Source organism: Macrobrachium nipponense, chromosome 29 (assembly GCF_015104395.2).
Source record: "Macrobrachium nipponense isolate FS-2020 chromosome 29, ASM1510439v2, whole genome shotgun sequence".
Taxonomy (NCBI): Eukaryota; Metazoa; Arthropoda; class Malacostraca; order Decapoda; family Palaemonidae; genus Macrobrachium; species Macrobrachium nipponense.
Window position 1 is genome coordinate 53,469,410 of NC_061092.1, and position 18,339 is coordinate 53,487,748.

Sequence of the window (18,339 nt, forward strand, 5' to 3'; positions counted from 1 at the left end):
GGAAACACCAGCATGAAACATTTCCATTAGGGTAAAATCTAATGGAAATTTTCAATTTTTCCCCCACTTGTTTCATTTCCAGGAACATTTGGTTTCCACTTTCCGAGCTGGACTTGGGCCTTGTGTTTTCTCTATTTCCACCGGACCAAGCTGGCATGGCAGCATTTGCTTCCGTAGACTGGTCCCAACATTGCCTGGAAATGTTTGCGTTTGACCTATGTCCCAATGGGCACTTGCCATCGTTCCCTGCCAATTTCGGAACGTGTTTGCACAGTGTTGAAACCAGGGGTAAAATCTAATGGAAAGTTTTCAATTTCCAGGAACGATTCCAGCTTGCCTGGAAATGTTTGTGTGTTTTCTCTATTTCCACCGGACCAGCCGGCATGGCCCAGAGTTTCCGTAGACTGGCCCCACATTGCCTGGAAATGGTTTGCGTTTGCCCCTATGCCATGGCAACGAATCGTCCCTTCCAATTTCGGAAGCGTTTGCACAGTGTTGGGGAAACCACCAGCATGAAACATTTCCATTAGGGTAAAATCTAATGGAAAGTTTTTCAATTTCCCCCACTGTTTCAATTTCCGGAACGAATTCCATCCTTGCCTGGAAAATGGTTGTGTTTCCTATAGTTTCCATGGACTTCGAGTGTTCCCTGCCCATTTGGCGGAGTTTTTCTAGACTGGCCCACGTGCCTTGGAAATGGTTGCGTTTGCCCTATGTCCAATGGGCAAACGATCGTTCCCTGCCAATTTCGGAAGCGTTTGCACAGTGTTTTGGAAAACACCAGCATGAAACATTTCCAATTAGGGTAAAATCTAATGGAAATTTTTTTCATTTCCAGGAACGATTCCATCTTGCCTGGAAATGTTGTGTTTTCTCTATTTCCACCGGATCATGGAGTGTTCCCTGGCTATGGCAGGGCTTTCCGTAAGAACTGCCACATTGCCTGGAAATGGTTTTTCGCGTTTGCCCTATGGTTCCAATGGGCAGAGTATGGCAGAACTCTTCAATGCGTTTGCCCTATTTCCGGAAGCACGAATCGTTCCCTGCCATTTCGGAGCGTTTGCACTGTTGGAAACACCATCCTGAAACATTTCCATTAGGGTAAAACATCTAATGGAAAGTTTTTCAATTTCCAGGAACGATTCCAGCTCGCCTGGAAATGGTTTGTGCTTGCCCTATTTCAACCGGCCTCGCATCGTTCCTTGCCAATAGAAATGTCGGAAGTGTTTTGCACAGTGTTTGCAGTGTTCTCTGAAAAAATTAGTTTCCTGCCTGTGTTTGTATCACCGATTGAATTTATGTAAGTATGGGGGTCCATTTGATGCTCTTCAAAGTTCATATATATACCAAACTATGGCTGCAAAGTGTGTGCATCAAAAAAAAAATCTAGCAGGAAGAAAGAATCAAACCTCATTGACCCAGCTCTGTAAAGTAGGGATGGGGGAAACAAACCTAATTAACCAAGTTCTGTTGACTCTAGAGCAACCCTCACGTCTAACGACCGGATATTTCAACTGTCACCGCTTAAGATGTCGCTTATTTTTGTTATCCTGTTTCTAAAACTGATAACATTTCGTTTTTTCCTTTGAAGTCCCTATGATGCTCTCTGCTTTTTTTTTTCGTAAAGTAAGATGGTACTTGAACTCCATAGAGTTGCGCTTTTTTTCCCGTTTTTCTACGACTATAAATTTTTCTATTTCATAACTGTCACTGTCGTAATTGAAGATAGCACTATTTAAAAATGCCTCAAACTCATCGTAGGTCAGCAGGAACTTCTGATTTGATATTCTCCTACAAGAAGTATTCGTTACCGGCGTCTGCAGTTTTATTTCCTTGTTTGTAGGTCTTGAGTTTCGATGTTTTGCTTAGCTACAAACTCCTCTGTTTGCGTTCCTGCTTCTTTATACAAAACAGGAGCTGCAGTCGGTGTCTGGGTCTGCATTTCTTCTTCAACTGCGTCTTCTAAATTGAGGCATTGTGGCAATACTGTTTCTTATCTGTGTTCTGCATGGTTTACTTACATCATAAAAACCCCAGCCTCCACCAACACCCCTGTTCTTGCTCGTGTGATTTGAAATTAAAGCATCGCTAAAAGCGACGGACGCAGATTCCAAAATTGCTATTGCACTGTGTTGCATAATTTGTAAATGTACTCTTGTGAATTGATGGCTTTCCAATTATTCTTGCGACGCTGCTCAGACAAAATGAAAAGGGAACTAATGGAAGGCATACGGAAAGGAAACAAGGTCTCTCTCTCTCTCTCTCTCTCTCTCTCTCTCTCTCTATATATATATATACGTTTCGTAATGATTTCATGACATTTTCGAGGGCTGTACAAACTAGATAACATAAGATAAATTACAATAAAGCTAAGTATTTGAAATTTAAAAATAAAAGTTGCACAATGATTACAAAATTAAAAAGAACAACTAAAAGGACACCTTTAAAAGCACAAAACGTAAAATAAACAGGACAAAAAATGATTAAAATAAAAAAAAAAAAAAAAAAAAATCGACTCACTTCGGGAACTAACTTCGGCCTCCCGATTGACAGGCCAAGGCGATACCGACCGACCTTCCGAGATCTTTGTTAGGTCAGTTGGTACCGCCTTGGCCTGTCATTCTGGAGACCCAGGTTCGTTCCCGATGTGAGGCAGAAATATATATTAATTCCAATATATATATGGTCTCATACACATGTGTGTGTGCGTGTGTGTGAGTGGTTCTTTTAAACGACGTGGCACACGCAACAGATGGATTCAGTTCTCACAAGAAAATATAATTTTATTTTGAGAGAGAGAGAGAGAGAGAGAGAGAGAGAGAGAGAGAGAGAGAGAGAGAGAGAGAGCTGTGAGTAACGAAGCAATTTCGAGAATTTGATGCATCAGATGTCAATTGTAAGGGGAGCTAAATAAAAATCAAATAAGCCGCAAAATAAATAAACAAATAAATAAATAAATAGATATACAAATAAACAAACGTGTAACAGTGAATTGTGTTGAATTCAATTGGAACAGAATATAAATCTGAAGAATAAAAACTAAAAAGGTCACACAAAAAAATTCGCAAACAATAGAATAACAAATGACGATCATAGCAATTAAATCACCGGATATAACGCTAAAGTCCGCTGCATTTGTCAAATCTTCCGCTGAAATATATCATGACAATCTTTTATGAGAATGAAACGATCATATTGAGTATTTTTAACGGTGACTATTTTTGTAAGTATTCCTCGACCTTTATTCCTTACACAAAATGAAACAACCAAATAATGAATACCAATGGTAGAAATAAAGCGGTTTTATATATATATATGCGTGTGTGTGTGTGTGTATTATATATATATATATATATATATATATATATATATATATATATATATATATATATATATATATGTGTGTGTGTGTGTGTGTGTGTGTGTATTATGTATATATATATATACAGTGAGGCGATTTGAGGGAAAATACCAGACAATCAGAGAAGAAAAGAAGCAAAGAGAGAGAGAGAGAGAGAGAGAGAGAGAGAGGCAAGTAGATCGAAAGAAAGGCAAATAGAGAGAGCAGACAATCAGAGAAGGAAAGAAGCAAATAGAGAGAGAGAGAGAAAGGCGAATAGAGAGAGAGACAAGTAGATCGAGAGAAAGGCAAGTAGATTGAAAGAAAGGCAAATAGAGAGAGAGAGAGAGAGAAAGGGGGCGAATTGATCGATACATACAAACGTGTAGTGGCGAGTGGCGCCTGAATTATCTTATTCTTGGTGTGCCAATGATCCTGAATAGTATATGAGGAATCATTATCATTTGTATCACCCTCGTCATTTCTTTTTTCTTTTGTAATCTCCATCATTATCATCAACATCATTATCGTCAGAATTATTTTATCATCTCCGTCATGCTATTGTATTATCATCATCATTTCTACCTAACTTTCTTTAGCATTATATCATCGTCAGTATCATCATCTTGTTGTCAACGGCATCATCAACGTCATCGTTACGATTATCATAATCATTATGAATATCAGTTTCATGATGATAATCACCACTATTCACTATTATTATTATTTTATTATTATTATTATTATTATTATTATTATTATTATTATTATTATTAATACTCAGAAGTTGAACCCTATTCATATGGAACAAGCCTACAGGGACTATTGACTTGAGTTTCAAGCTTCCAAAGAATTTAGTAAAGAAAAACTGAATGAAGTAGTCTCACTTATTAAAAAAAAACATTAATTAATGAATTGATAAATAGAAAAAAATCATTAAAATGCAAGAATCATCATCATCATCATCATCATCGTTGTTTATCAGAATCATTATGATTATGAAATAAAATAAAATAAAAAGTTTCCACATAGGTTGATCCAGGCAGTCTATGGCATGTATTGTAACCAAGTTATCCCTGTGGCCTAACTAGCCCGAATGCTACGTCCTGCTAACGAAGTTGCAAATAGGGTTTAGCAGGTGGCACTTAGTAACGAGAGAGAGCGAGAGAGAGAGAGAGAGAGAGACCCATCCCACTTACTAATGAAGTGCCAGTGTGTGTATGTGCGAGATTGTTCTGAGGGACGTGTTCCGAAACGAACATATGTGTCCTTTTTTTTTTTTTTATCTTTTCATTTTGTGTGGTAATGGTAGTTGTTCAGCTTTGTTCGCCACCCATTGGTAGATGCGTTTTTTTTTTCCATTTGGTACTATTGGCAGTGGTCGTAACCTTTTACTAAAAAGTAAGCCTGCAAGGCAGCAGAATGCATTTGTTACTATACTTCCTCTCTTAGAATTAGGTTCTCCTAACTAGCTTTTTGTCTTCTGGTTTTGCAAATATACCGTTGTTAGGTTTTCATTTCCATTTTTATCATAAATAAATAAGCAGGGATTTTGTATATAATGGTTATTATGATGAAGATAAAACATATTTTGAGAAAGAAAATTGATCTTAAATTAAGTAGTATGAAAGATTGTGTGAGGTTAAAAATAATGAAATATATGTAAATAAATAAATAAATAATAAAATATTTTATTTTGATTTTTTTTAACCTATATAAGAAGTAAAATATATTTTTTTTTGTAAGATAAATTGCATTTTAACTATTAAGTCGATATTAAACACATTAAATCTGTTGTATTTCAAATAGAGTTTTTTATTATATTATTTTATTATTGTATATTTAATATATATAAAACTATTAATATTATTATTGTCCATTTTTTATTATTTCTTTATTATACTTCAAAATCAGAAAATAACAAAAATAATATAAAAAACTAAAATATTTTGTAGGAAAACTAATAATAATTATTAATTGTAAACAAAAATTTTGTTTATACTCGGATAAAAAATAAAAACAAATGGTTTTTGAACACAAATTAGAATTTTTTAAATTGGAAATTGAAAATATAGACAGCCTTTATTTTTAAAAAAGGTGAAAATATGTTACATATTCAGTTAGTGTTTTGAAATAAGGAATTAATAAATTTACAGAAAGTAATTATACTATCTCTAAAAAATACTTTTCCAAAAATACCACGGATGAAGTAATGTATTTCTAGGGAGAAAAAACGGGAGGAATAGCACCCAACCAAGCACTGAGTAACAGGCTCTTATTATCCCCTTAAGGCTTGAGATTGAACAGGTCCCCTTGTTATTCCTGCTTAAGGCTTGAGATTGAACAGGTCCCTGCTTAATGCTAGCCAAGTGCTCGTTCTTGCAAAAGCAGATCACATGTCCCTGGGGGATGCGCATGAGTATAATGGCCCTCTCATGGCACCAATAAAAAGTTCCTCTGTTACGGGGTTACAAGGAATGAATACATATAGTGCCCATGAGGCTCATGGCCTTTAAATGGGAACACGTGCATGCACTCATTCTTATGTACCTCTTTTGAGTTTTGGAAAGATACTTATTATCAATATCATTGTTCAAACAAATAAAAATATCATTGTAGAAAAAGTGAAATGAAACCTGAATCTGGATGGTTTGGATAACAATGTGGATGATGTAGAATTTACAGAATTTTATGAAAAAAAAAAGAATTTCATCTTTATCTATTCGTCCGGTAATCTCTATATTGGATAAAACTTATTTTCTTTCTCAAAATATGTTTTATACTTCATAATAATCATTTATACAAAATACAAAATTATGTTTTTAAATTATTTCAAATTGTGATTTTTTTACCACAATTTAAAAAATAATTTATTTTTTATGTTTTATTTATATTGTTTTACTACAATTAAATTTGCCTTTATAACAACATTCTCTCTGAGAGCTGCTGTATTCTGGGAAAAGTTATTTGTAGTCTATCTCTCGGCAAAAGAAAAACAACCTTGTCTTTAAATTTCTATTTTCTTTCGAAGAATCCTAAACAGTGCTATTACCACGTATCAATGAAAATCATACAACATAATTATTTAAAAATTTTTACAATTAAATAAATTTACCTTTATACAATATCATAAATTTACAAACAGTATAATAATGATTCATTTTTTCATTCAATGTTTTGTAATGTTGTAGATTAATAATGTATATATGTCCCCATGATTTTCTTCATCAGGAGTTGCTTAAAATACAATAGTATTCCATGTTATTTAGTTTTCTTTTGTCATTTCTCGAGAAGGAAATTGAATTGATTATGGCATTAAAAAAATCTAATAGTGATAAAAATTTTATATGGGATTTTAGATTTTTTTTATTTTGGGTGTGGTTGACATATTAAAAAAGACTGCCTAAAATTTATTCAGAAATTGATTATCATTATTATTTAATATTGCGACCATAATAATTTAACAACAACAATTATTTGTATTTTTTTATTTTATTTTTATTTTTTGGTAAATAAAAATCAATTATCTATTTTTTATTATTATTATTTTATTTAATTGTAAGTATTTAAGTTAAATATTTTTTATAACAAAAATAGAATCATTTATTTAAGTTAAATATTTTCTATAACAAAAATAGAATCATTTAACTTAAATTAACATTAAATTCTACAGTTAGACCTAATCGTCATTTTAGTCGCCCGTTAGACCTAAAACGCCATTTTCCTTATTAGTTACAACATATATATATATATATATATATATATATACTAATATATATATATATATATATATATATATATATATATATATATATAAAAACAATTTCACGAAGAAAGAAAAACGACCGAGTACTACAAGGCCCTTTGACTTCTTGTACTTTACTTTGTCTTTATTATATATTCATCAGGTTCCATATTTTCGTGGGGCGGTGAGAGGGTAGGGCCGTGGCCACTAGAGAGAGAGGGAGATAGAGAGAGAGAGAGAGAGAGAGAGAGAGAGAGAGAGAGAGAGAGAGAGGGCCTGTTCACACTCATGACCATGACCGTCTAGTAGTCAACGCCTATGCTTACCGACATCTCAAGTAAGTAAAATACTTTGACATCAATTTCCAGTAGCCTTTTTAGCATTTCGTTTAACTTTCGGTCTGAAGTTTTTTTATATGTGAAAATTCGTTTAATTGTTTTGAATACTTGGTAGAATAAAACATTTTCTATCTAGCGAATCTAGTATATACAGAGACATGATGCAAGATAATAATGAAGAAAAAAACAATCTGGGGAATACCTAACGTTATTGAGGATTAATAATGCAATTGGTCACAAACAATTTTCAAGGGCAGTAACTACTCGAATGACTGGTCTTCCATAAGTATTAACAAAGATAAAACAGTTTATTATTTTTGCTGGACTTACAGCAGTTACTTTGACTGTCGAATTTTTGTAGTTTACTCAAAATTATACCACAGTATTTGTGTCCAACACACGTAAAGGTATAACACAAGTAAATTTTTGACATGGACACCATCGGTATATTCTTGAATGGATGCATCATCATTCACTCTTATCGAAAACTACCATTTTGGGAAAGGCAATGACGAAATAGGGGATATTAACAGTCACTGCTCATCGTGAATAATTCCAATACTTATCAATTTAAGTTTACTTGAGAATGCCAGCAAGTCGTTCAATCTCATGTTTTTCTCATAATCTTGAGCCTCTAAGAGTTCCTCGCTGGAGGAGTGGTTTTCGCGCTCGGCTGCCAATCTGGTGGTCCGAAGTGCGATTCCCGTTCTGCCTCAATAACATCAGAGGAATTTATTTCTGGTGACAGAAATTCATTTCTCGATATAGTGTGGTTCAGATCCCACAGTAAGCTGTAGGTCGAGTTGCTAGGTGACCAATTGGTTCCTAGCCACGTAAAAATATCTAATCCTCCGGGCCAGCCCTAGGAGAGCTGTTAATCAGCTCAGTGGTCTGGTAAAACTAATATATACTTAACTTTTTTTTTTTTGAGCCTCTAAGATACTTTACTCGAGTGTCACCTTCACTGAATTTTGTTCTGTTTCGCTGCCTTTTAGATTCGGGCGATTCCCTTCGGTTCACAGTCGAAGGAAACAGTTCATTAGGGCAGTTAGGAAGGAAGTGAGGTACAGCATTTTCCCGTAATTTGCGCAGTAGTTTTTCCCTCAACTTTCCCATTGGCTGGAGTGAAATTTTTTCATATGATAGCAAGCACCACTGCCCTTGCTTTTCTATTGCCTTCGAAAATTTAAAAATGATCGTTTTTTCCGATGTTGTATAATTTCCTTGGTAATTGGGAACAACACCTTTCTGGCTTGTCACAGATATTCGGACCCTTTAGTTAACACCCAAATTTCTTTAACATTTACGCAAATAAATAGTAGATTATCGATGTGACCTCACTCTACAAGTTTTCATGGGAGAAACTGATTTGTTTTGCTACAAGCTTGGTTTCCAGGTACGAAAATAGCCGGAGGGGTACCGGCTATCTAATAAGAGCTTAGATTTAAAGGGATCCACGGCATGGCCTTCTCTTTCTCTTCTGTGGCCACAGCAGGGGCCGTATTTTCCTTCCATCTGGACGTTAGGGTCGACTTTCACGTTGTTATACACACGACCTCTGCTATTGTTGTAGCTTTCACTAAAAGGTCTGCATTCCTCCTCGGGGGAAATAAATTCATAGCCAAATTGCATTCATCTGCCTCGGCGTGGACCATGGTGCTATTTTTCATTACAATGGATGTCAATAAGTTGGCGTCCAATACACCTGCATATTTATATAACCAGATACTTGGCACTTCGTAACATTGTTTAATGGTGCCCAGACCCGGGAAAGCAGATTTCATTATCAACTCTAGAATATACTGGTGGTGTTAGGGATATATTTTGTTAGAGAGGTGACCATATAGTTTTTGTTTTGCATTTATTGTACTGAATTGTAAGTTGATAACTTAGAAGAAAATGGCTCAGTTCAAGGTTCAGGAATTTTTATTTTTAGCAGCCCCTTCCATCCAAGTTTTATCTGAAACCACTCTGACTAAGGCACAGTGGAGCGCTTTAGTAGTGGCATGTGGTGGTTATGTGTCTACTAGTATGGTAAACGGAAGGCACAACTAAGATGTATTGCTATGAATCATTGATAAACTCTGGTAAAATAACTGATGAAGATGAGTTAGAATTGGCTCAAGAGTTGTTGAATGTAGCACGTGCTGATCTCATAAATAAGCAAGCAGAAAAGAAAGAGAAAAGTGATGCAGAGTTAGAGCTTAGACGCATTGAAGCAGAAGAGAATTTGATTAAGCTAAAAATGCTTGCTGAAAGAGAGAGAATGCAAGCTGAAAGAGAAAGAATAGACAGGGAAAAACAAGAAAGAGAGAAAGAGAAGAAGAAAAAGCAGCAGAAGAGGAAAAGAGAAAGGAGTAAGGAAAGAGAATCACAAGACATGAAAGGGAAATGGAATTGATAAAAGCTAGATCCACATTACCTGTAACACCGTTTAACCCTAACCAAGGTAATCAAGACCCTGTGTTTGATGTAGTGAGAGTACAGAAGTTAATCCCTATGTTTACTGAAGAAGCTCCAGATGAGTTTTTTTATCACTTTGAGAAAGTGGCGTCAGGTTATAGGATGGCCAGAGGATAAATGGTCAGTTTTGCTACAAAGTGTCTTGATTGGTAAAGGGAGAAGTGTTTATCTAGCCTAACAGTCTGATCAGTGTAAAGACTACAAGGTACTTGAACACAGTGTGCTACAAGTTTACCAGATGACCCCAGAGTACTACAATGAAAGATTCAGAAAATTTAAGAAAAGATGAGAAAGGGAACATTCTTAGATTATGCTTACAAAGTGAGAAGGTGTTTCAAATGTTGGGTAGAAGCTGCTAAAGTTAAAACTTTTGATGAGTTAGAAGAGTTTACTTGTTCTTGAACAGTATCTTAAGGAATTCCTGAACATAAAAGAGCCCATTTAAGAGAGAGAGAAGTGAAAGAAACTTGACAAGCTGCTACACTAAGTGAAGATTATAATATAATCAGTAGTAAACGTAATCACAATGTCAAGTACCAGAGTCAACAATGCCCAGGTTTTAAGTCTTATCCAAATAACAGGAACAAATTTAATGGGAAACCTACAAGTGATACTATCAAGAGTACACAAGGTAATACAACTCAGCAAGCTAATGTGAAATCCTCATCCAGTTTTTCAAGACAGAAACCTAATGTTATCTGTTTCAAGTGTGGAAGAGTAAGACACTACACTCGAAGTGTTACCGGAATCAACAGCAGTCAAAACCAGTTGGTCAAGTTATAAAGGTGACCAGGTGAAACAAACTACGAAGAGCAGTGTGGGAACGAATCAGACTCCAGAGAAGAAGGAAAACTAAACTAAGCTGAATGCTTAGCAACCAGTGGAAATGTTACCTCAAGCAGTGAGTGGCTTAGCAGTGTGGAGGCTTTTAAGCCATATATCTATGAGGGTATGCTGTCAACTCAAGAAGGAAGTATGCAGGTACCAGTCAAGATATTGCGAGATACAGGGAGTAACCATAGTGTGTTAGTACGTGGTTCTCACCCTCAGTTGGAGAAGAATCTCACAGGAGATTCAGTTATTTTTGAAGGGTATAGGAGGAGAGGAAGTAACTCCTATATGCCGCTTACACCTGTCATGTGAATTGGTGACAGGGAATGTTGATTTTGCTGTAAAGGACTCACTAGCTGTGGAAGGTGTACATGTTCTGTTGGGGAATGAAGTTGGTGGTGTGCCATTTATTCCTTGTCCTGTAGTGGCAGACAAACCATTGAGGATTAGTCCTACAGTAGAGTTGGAGAAGAGTAACCCCCACTGTGTTCCTAGTTGTGTAACTACTAGAAGTATAAAGAGGACTACGACTGCAAGTGAGAAATGAGGATTTACACACCCAAGAAGGATCAAGTGAAGGATCTTTGTGCTTAGAAGAATTGTTCCAGGTAAGTGAAGTTTCCCATAGTGCTGACCTAGGAGATTTCCCAGAAGAGGAAGAAGACGACGGCGACGAAGAAGAAGAACCTGATGTTCCTGAAGAGACTCCGAGTAGTCAAAATGTTACTGAAGACAGTAGTAAAACTACAGTAGCTGAGTTAGCAGATATTGAGAATTCAACCCTTGAAGTTGGTCAAGTGACAAGAGAGAAGCTGATGGACTTGCAGAAGAAGGGTGCATCGTTAACTGATTTGTTCTTCAGAGTTGTTGATCGAAAAGAGATGCAACAACTCCTACCTGTTATTATCTGAAGGAAGGATTGCTGATGAGGAAGTATAGACCTACAGATATACCAGGAGATGCTGTATGGGGCGAATATCATCAAATTTTGATTCCATATCCATTGAGAAAGCAAGTGTTGCAGTAGCTCATGAGTCTAGACATATGGGAATCAGGAAGACTGTGAGAAGATCATGAAATATTTTTTCTGGCCTGGACTTCACAAGATGTTAGCAGGTTCTGTCATGAGTGTCATACCTGCCAGATAGCTGGAAAACCGAATGAAACCATCAAGAAAGTCCCCCTACAACCTATAGAAGTTAGAGGAGAACCCTTTAGCAAAGTGATTATAGACATGGTTGGACCACTACCGAAGACAAAGAAGGGAAATGAGTATTTGTTAACATTAATGTGTCCTGTGACAAGATATCCAGAGGCAATCCCTGATTAGAAACATATATGCCAAGATAGTTGCTGAAAACTTGTGGAGTTTTTTCTCAAAGTTTGGTATAACCAGATATAGTACAAAGTGATAGAGGAACAAACTTTACTTCAAAGTTATTCCAGGATGTGATGAATTTGTTAGGAGTGAAACAACAGTTATCCACGCCTATCATCCAGAAACTCAAGGTGCCTTGGAAAGGTTCCACCAGACATTGAAAAGTATGCTGACAAGTATTGTTCTGAGTCAGGAAGAGAATGGGATGTTGGTTTACCATTAATGTTGTTTGAAGTTAGGAGTGCTTATCAAGAAGTATGGGATGTTCACCTAATGAGATGATTTTTGGAAGAGAAGTTAGAGGACCGTTGAAGATTCTTGCAGAAAATTGGGAAGAAGATCAAGAGGAAAGCCAATGAGAGTATGTGAAGAACTTAAGGAAAAGGTTGAAAGAGATTAGAAAAATTCTCTTTAGAAAACTTGAAAATGAGTCAAGAGAAAATGAAAAGGAGATTTGATGCTAAGATGAAGCTAAGAAGTTTTAGTGTGGTCAACAAGTGTTAGTGTTCTTACCTGTCGAGAGATTTCCCCTCACTAATAAATTTCAAGGTCCTTACAAGATAATTCAGAAGTTAAGTGATAGAACTTATGTGATTGATACACCAGAAAGAAGAAGAAGACAAAGGAAGATACATGTGAACCTCTTGAAACCTTATTTCTCAGAAACTAAAACTGAAAACTGTGTCAGTAACCCAAACAACTTTATCTACAGAAGACGATGATGGATACGAATTGGGAACTGAAAGCAAGATGAATAATTCTTCAATTTGGAAAATTTGGGGAGGATAAACTGAAACATCTGAGTGTTGAACAAGGTGAAGACTTAAGTGAAATAATTAGAAGTTTTCCAGAAATTTTTGCAGATGTGCATAGACGTACTGATCTGACCAAGCATGAAATCAAGATTCAAGAAGATGGAAGACCTTTCAAGCAAAGAGCCTATTGCTTATCACCATATCACAGAGATGTTTTGTTTTGAAGAAAGAAGTTGAGTATGCTGCAACATGGATTAGCAGAACCCAGTTCAAGTCACTTCAGTTCTCAATGTGTGTTAGTGAAGAAACCAGATGGTTCATTTAGGATGTGTACTGATTATAGGAAGCTGAATTCTATCAGTGTGGCTGATATTATCCTTTGCCTCTTATAGATCAGTTACTTGATAATATTGAGCAAACCAAGTTTGTTTTCCAAGATAGACTTGTTGAAAGGATATTATCAATTCCCTTAGATGAGAATGCCAGTTGCTGTCAGCTTTTATTACTCCATTTGGACTGTATCGTATACTGTTTTGCCGTTTGGTCTGATGAATGCACCGGCAACATTTCAACGAGTGATGGATCAACTGCTAGGATCAATAGAAGGAGTATGTGTATACCTGGATGACATCGTGATTTACTCTACAACGTGGGAAGAACATCTGAAGATTCTGAGGAAAGTTTCAAGAAACTACAAGAAGTAGGATTAACAGTCAACCTAGAGAAGAGTGAGTTTGGAAAGGCAACTGTGCAGTATCTTGGGTTTGAAGTTGGGGTTGGGGAAGGGCTTCTTGCTACAGTAAATGCTTATGTAGAAGGTATCCGTAAGGCTACCCCAACTACTACCAGGAAACAGCTACAGAGATTTTATCATCGTTTCTGCCCAAATTTCTCAGCCGTAGTAGCTCCCTTGAAAGACTAACTAGTCCCAAAGCTAAGTTATTTGGACTCCAGAGTGTCAAGAATCCTTTGAGAAGGTAAAAGCCATTTAACTTCAAGACCAGAACTTCAAGCTCCAGACTTCGACAAGAAATTTTGTGATATAAGTTGATGTGTCACACTGTGGCGTTGGAGCTGTTCTACTTCAAGAAGATGAAAATAATATACTACCATCCTGTGTGCTTCATGTCTACAAAACTGAAAAAACATCGGAAAGTATACTCGACAATTAAGAAGGAAACTTTAGCCTTAATCACCGCATTGAAAAAATTTGAAGTGTATGTGAATATACCTAGGAATGAAGAAATTTTAGTGTTGTCTGATCACAATCCACTATCATTTATCCAGAGAATGAAAAACCATAATCAAAGACTGACCAGGTGGTCTTTGTGCCTGCAACAGTATAACTTAAGAGTGCAGCACATTAGTGGCAAAAACAATGTAATTGCTGATTATTTATCTCGTTGCGAATTGTTGGATTCAACACCGTATATCTCTGGGGGGAGGTATATTATATATTTCTACTTTCAAAATGCATGTTTCCCCTCTTTGAAATGTCATGTAGATTGTGTAAATTTTTTCAGATTCCTAGATAGTTTAGAGATAGGATGTTTTAAAATGTGTTTAGATTTTGCATTACATATTGAAAAGAATATATATATAACGTAGATGTAAAAGAGAGAGATTTTCTTTATCCGTTCGAAGCTATGATTGTTTTCCCTTTTATGTCAACACTGTAAGATTAGAGGGTCTGCGAGAGATCCTTTTGCTTTCCTAATTCTGTCAACGCGTTTGATAGCGATCTCAAATCTTCATTTGTGTTTTGGAGAATCTGTCATCGTATGAGATAAGACCTTTCTGCTTCAGTCGATCGAGACGAATACATTTCTCTTTTTTTAACAGACTGGTCTTGTACGTGTATCACTTTGCCGAGTCCCACGTGGAGATTGCCACATTTTATGTGAAGTTGCGTTAAATTCCGAAGATTCTAGAATTTTTGTCTTGAACGTTTTGTGTCATCTCCTCAGTCCAGTTTCCGTAAGGAAGAGATTTCATTACATCTTAGAACCGTGAGGCGATAACATCTCTCTCTCTCTCTCTCTCTCTCTCTCTCTCTCTCTCTCTCTCTCTCTCTCTCTCTCTCTCTCTCTCTCACACACATCCACTTTTGATTTTAAAGTAACGTAACGTAAATTGGTCACTCGTAACTTAGAATTTCATATTTTGATATTTCTTAGAGTTTGTTTAGTGTTATTAGATATTTTCTGTGGAATCTGACAAACATTGTTTCGTAACGGCGCCTGGTTTTTGTGAAAGTGTGAATCAAGCCTGCAGCAAAGAAAGAAAGAAATTGGTATACCAAGGAAAAGTGTGTTATATTTTTAGTTGCAACTAATAACTAATAATTGTTAGGAACAGTGATTAACTAATAACTAATAATGGAAAGGAACTGTGGTTAACTAATAACAGATGGTTGCGAAGGTTTGGTAAAAACTGATGGTTACAATGTTTTGAGTGAAAAGATTTACACTTTTACACATTGAATATTTTTGTGTTTTGTGTTTGTTCAAATGTTTGTGCACTTGTTCATTTTCTTATTGAAGTGTGTATTTTTATTTTATATTTTCATTTGCAATCACAAATTCAATTGACGTTAGTTATTTTCATTGCTTTATCACATTGCACATTTAATTAAATTTAACATTTGTGAATTAATTTGCATTTACTTAGAATTCTTTTCAAGTTTTATTGTTGTTTAGCACTTGTGAATTAATTTCTAATTTTCAATTAATACCTAACACTTTTGAATTTCAATTGAATTAATTTTCTTGAATTTGTGTATAAATTAATTTTGATTTAATTTTACTTAATTTGATCAAGAATTAATTAAACTTTACTTTGTTTTCAAGTAACAGTAATTTTCCCTGATTTGTGAATTTTACTTATAATTTTGAATTTAATAATAAATTCTTGTATTTAAAATTTTTATAAGTGTTTTTATTTTTATACCAGTATATTGCATTTGAGTATATTGATGATAGTAGAATCATAGAGTGGTAATTGTTTTGCTTTCCTTCAATTTACTTGAAGTGACTTAGAACCAGGGAAGTACTTAGACTTCTTAAATCAGGGAAATACTTAGACTTTTAAAGTTGTTGATGGAGTGATACCCCTTTGATTAATTTAATTACTTTACAGATTACTCCACAACCTCTTTGATGAACTTAGTCTGATTTTCTGCAATACTGGTAAGTGTTAAGGGATCACTGTTGCCTTTAGAGTAATCAGTCATTTTAGTACATGTTATGAGGGTTCAGGTGTCTGTTTTTTTTTTTGGTGAGGTAATAATTGATGAATGGTAAACCAGATACTTGGCACTTCGTAACAATATATATATATATATATATATATATATATATATATATATATAGTATGTATATATATATATATATATATATATATATATATATATATATATGTATATATATATATATATATATATATATATATATATATACATACATATATATATATATATATATATATATATATATATATATATATATATATATATATATATATGAACGGAGAAAGCAGGCGAGTCGCCAAGTGATAAAATGCACAGGGAGCAGGAGCAGGAACAAGCATGGCGAAGTATTTTACACTTTATTCCGACGCGTTTCGCATTCGGCAGAATGCATCTTCAGGGTCTGTATAATAAATAATGACTAATAATAAATTAAATTGATTTGAAAATAGTCTAAAAGTTATTTACAAACTAGTTAAAATGAAAAACGAAACTTCACACAGATAAAAAATACACTAACAATTGATAAAACAACACGAGAAGTTAAAAGCACATACGTTAGTTAAAAGTTCAGATGGAAAGTTAAAATAAAACCAAATAAATAAAATTAGTAAATACAAAGTTAAAAAAATAAAAAATATTTGAGGAGCACTGGGGGTCGACCTACCCATGGTAAGAGATAAATAAAAACTTAAAAGAATGTACACAGAAACATAGGCTTAAGAAAGAAACAAGGGGGTGGAGGTGGTCTGGTTGTTCAACTGCGGAACAAGTTGTTTAATAAAAAGGCTCTCCAGGATCAACAGTTCATTTGGGCTGGAGGTTTGACCAACAATAATAAAATCTTCATATTTAATATTAACTTTACATTTTTTGCTATGTTCACGTATACTGGACTGTTCGGGATTTTGATATTGAACATCCAGTACGAAAACTAACTCCCTTGTGGCAGTCTATGCGAACCTTCATCATCCTCTGAGAAGAACCCACGTAAGTTCCCAGACTACATCTGGGACAAGAATATTTGTACACTATACCAGAGGACATGATGGGGGCATAAAACGATCTTTAAATTTAAACATGGATCCAATTGTTAGTGGATTGACCGGAATGAGTTTTTACCTTTAATGCGCAAAGTATTTTTGTACAGTTTTTGTAAATTCGGCTCTAAAGGAATCATCGTGTAAATATGGGTATCGGGCATAATAAGGAAGCTTTGGAACATTAATTTCATTGGTGTTGGTGCAAAACTCTTTATTAGAAGGACCTTGTAAATAATTCTGTTGACGAGCTTGGTGGGAAAGCAGTTATCCTTAAAATATGCTAAAAAGAAAGGCAATTTCTTTATGAAATACGTGCCAGTTAGACGTAAGGGAGACGGTTCTATATACAAGGGTAAAAATTGAGTTAGATTTAAAATTACTAAAACAAAAGCTATGAAAATTCGTTGTCCCAAACCTGTAAATGTCTTTTTCCTAAAAATTGTAGTGTTAACTTACTGTTTTTCACGAAATACTTCTACATCTAAAAACGGAAGACGGTCGTTCATTTCACTTTCAATGGTAAACTTAATATTTGGGTGATATGAACGAATGAATTCTAAAAATGCATGGCAATCAAAATTACGCCTGAAAAGGGTGAAGGTGTCGTCAACGTATCTTTTATAAAATAAAGGGCGGAAGGAAAGAGGGCACGTCCAAAAAAGCGCTCTTCCAGCGATCACATAAAGATATTGGAAAAAAGGTAGGACCTAACGAGACCCCATAGCCATACCCTCCACTTGTCTATATAAGTTATTGTTAAAAATAAAGGCGGTGTACTTTCACAATTTTAACCGTTCTACCTTTAAGTCTCTTTAGAAATGGCGGTGCTGGACACCGCCTTTATTTTTAACAATAACTTATATAGACAAGTGGAGGGGTATGGCTATGGGGTCTCCGTTAGGTCCTACCTTTTCCAATATCTTTATGTGATCGCTGGAAAGAGCGCTTTTTTGGACGAGTGCCCTCTTTCCTTCCCTCCTTTATTTTATAAAAGATACGTTGACAACACCTTCACCCTTTTCAGGCGTAATTTTGATTGCCATGCATTTTTAGAATTCATTCGTTCATATCACCCAAATATTAAGTTTACCATTGAAAGTGAAATGAACGACCGTCTTCCGTTTTTAGATGTAGAAGTATTTCGTGAAAACAGTAAGTTTTAACACTACAATTTTTAGGAAAAAGACATTTACAGATCT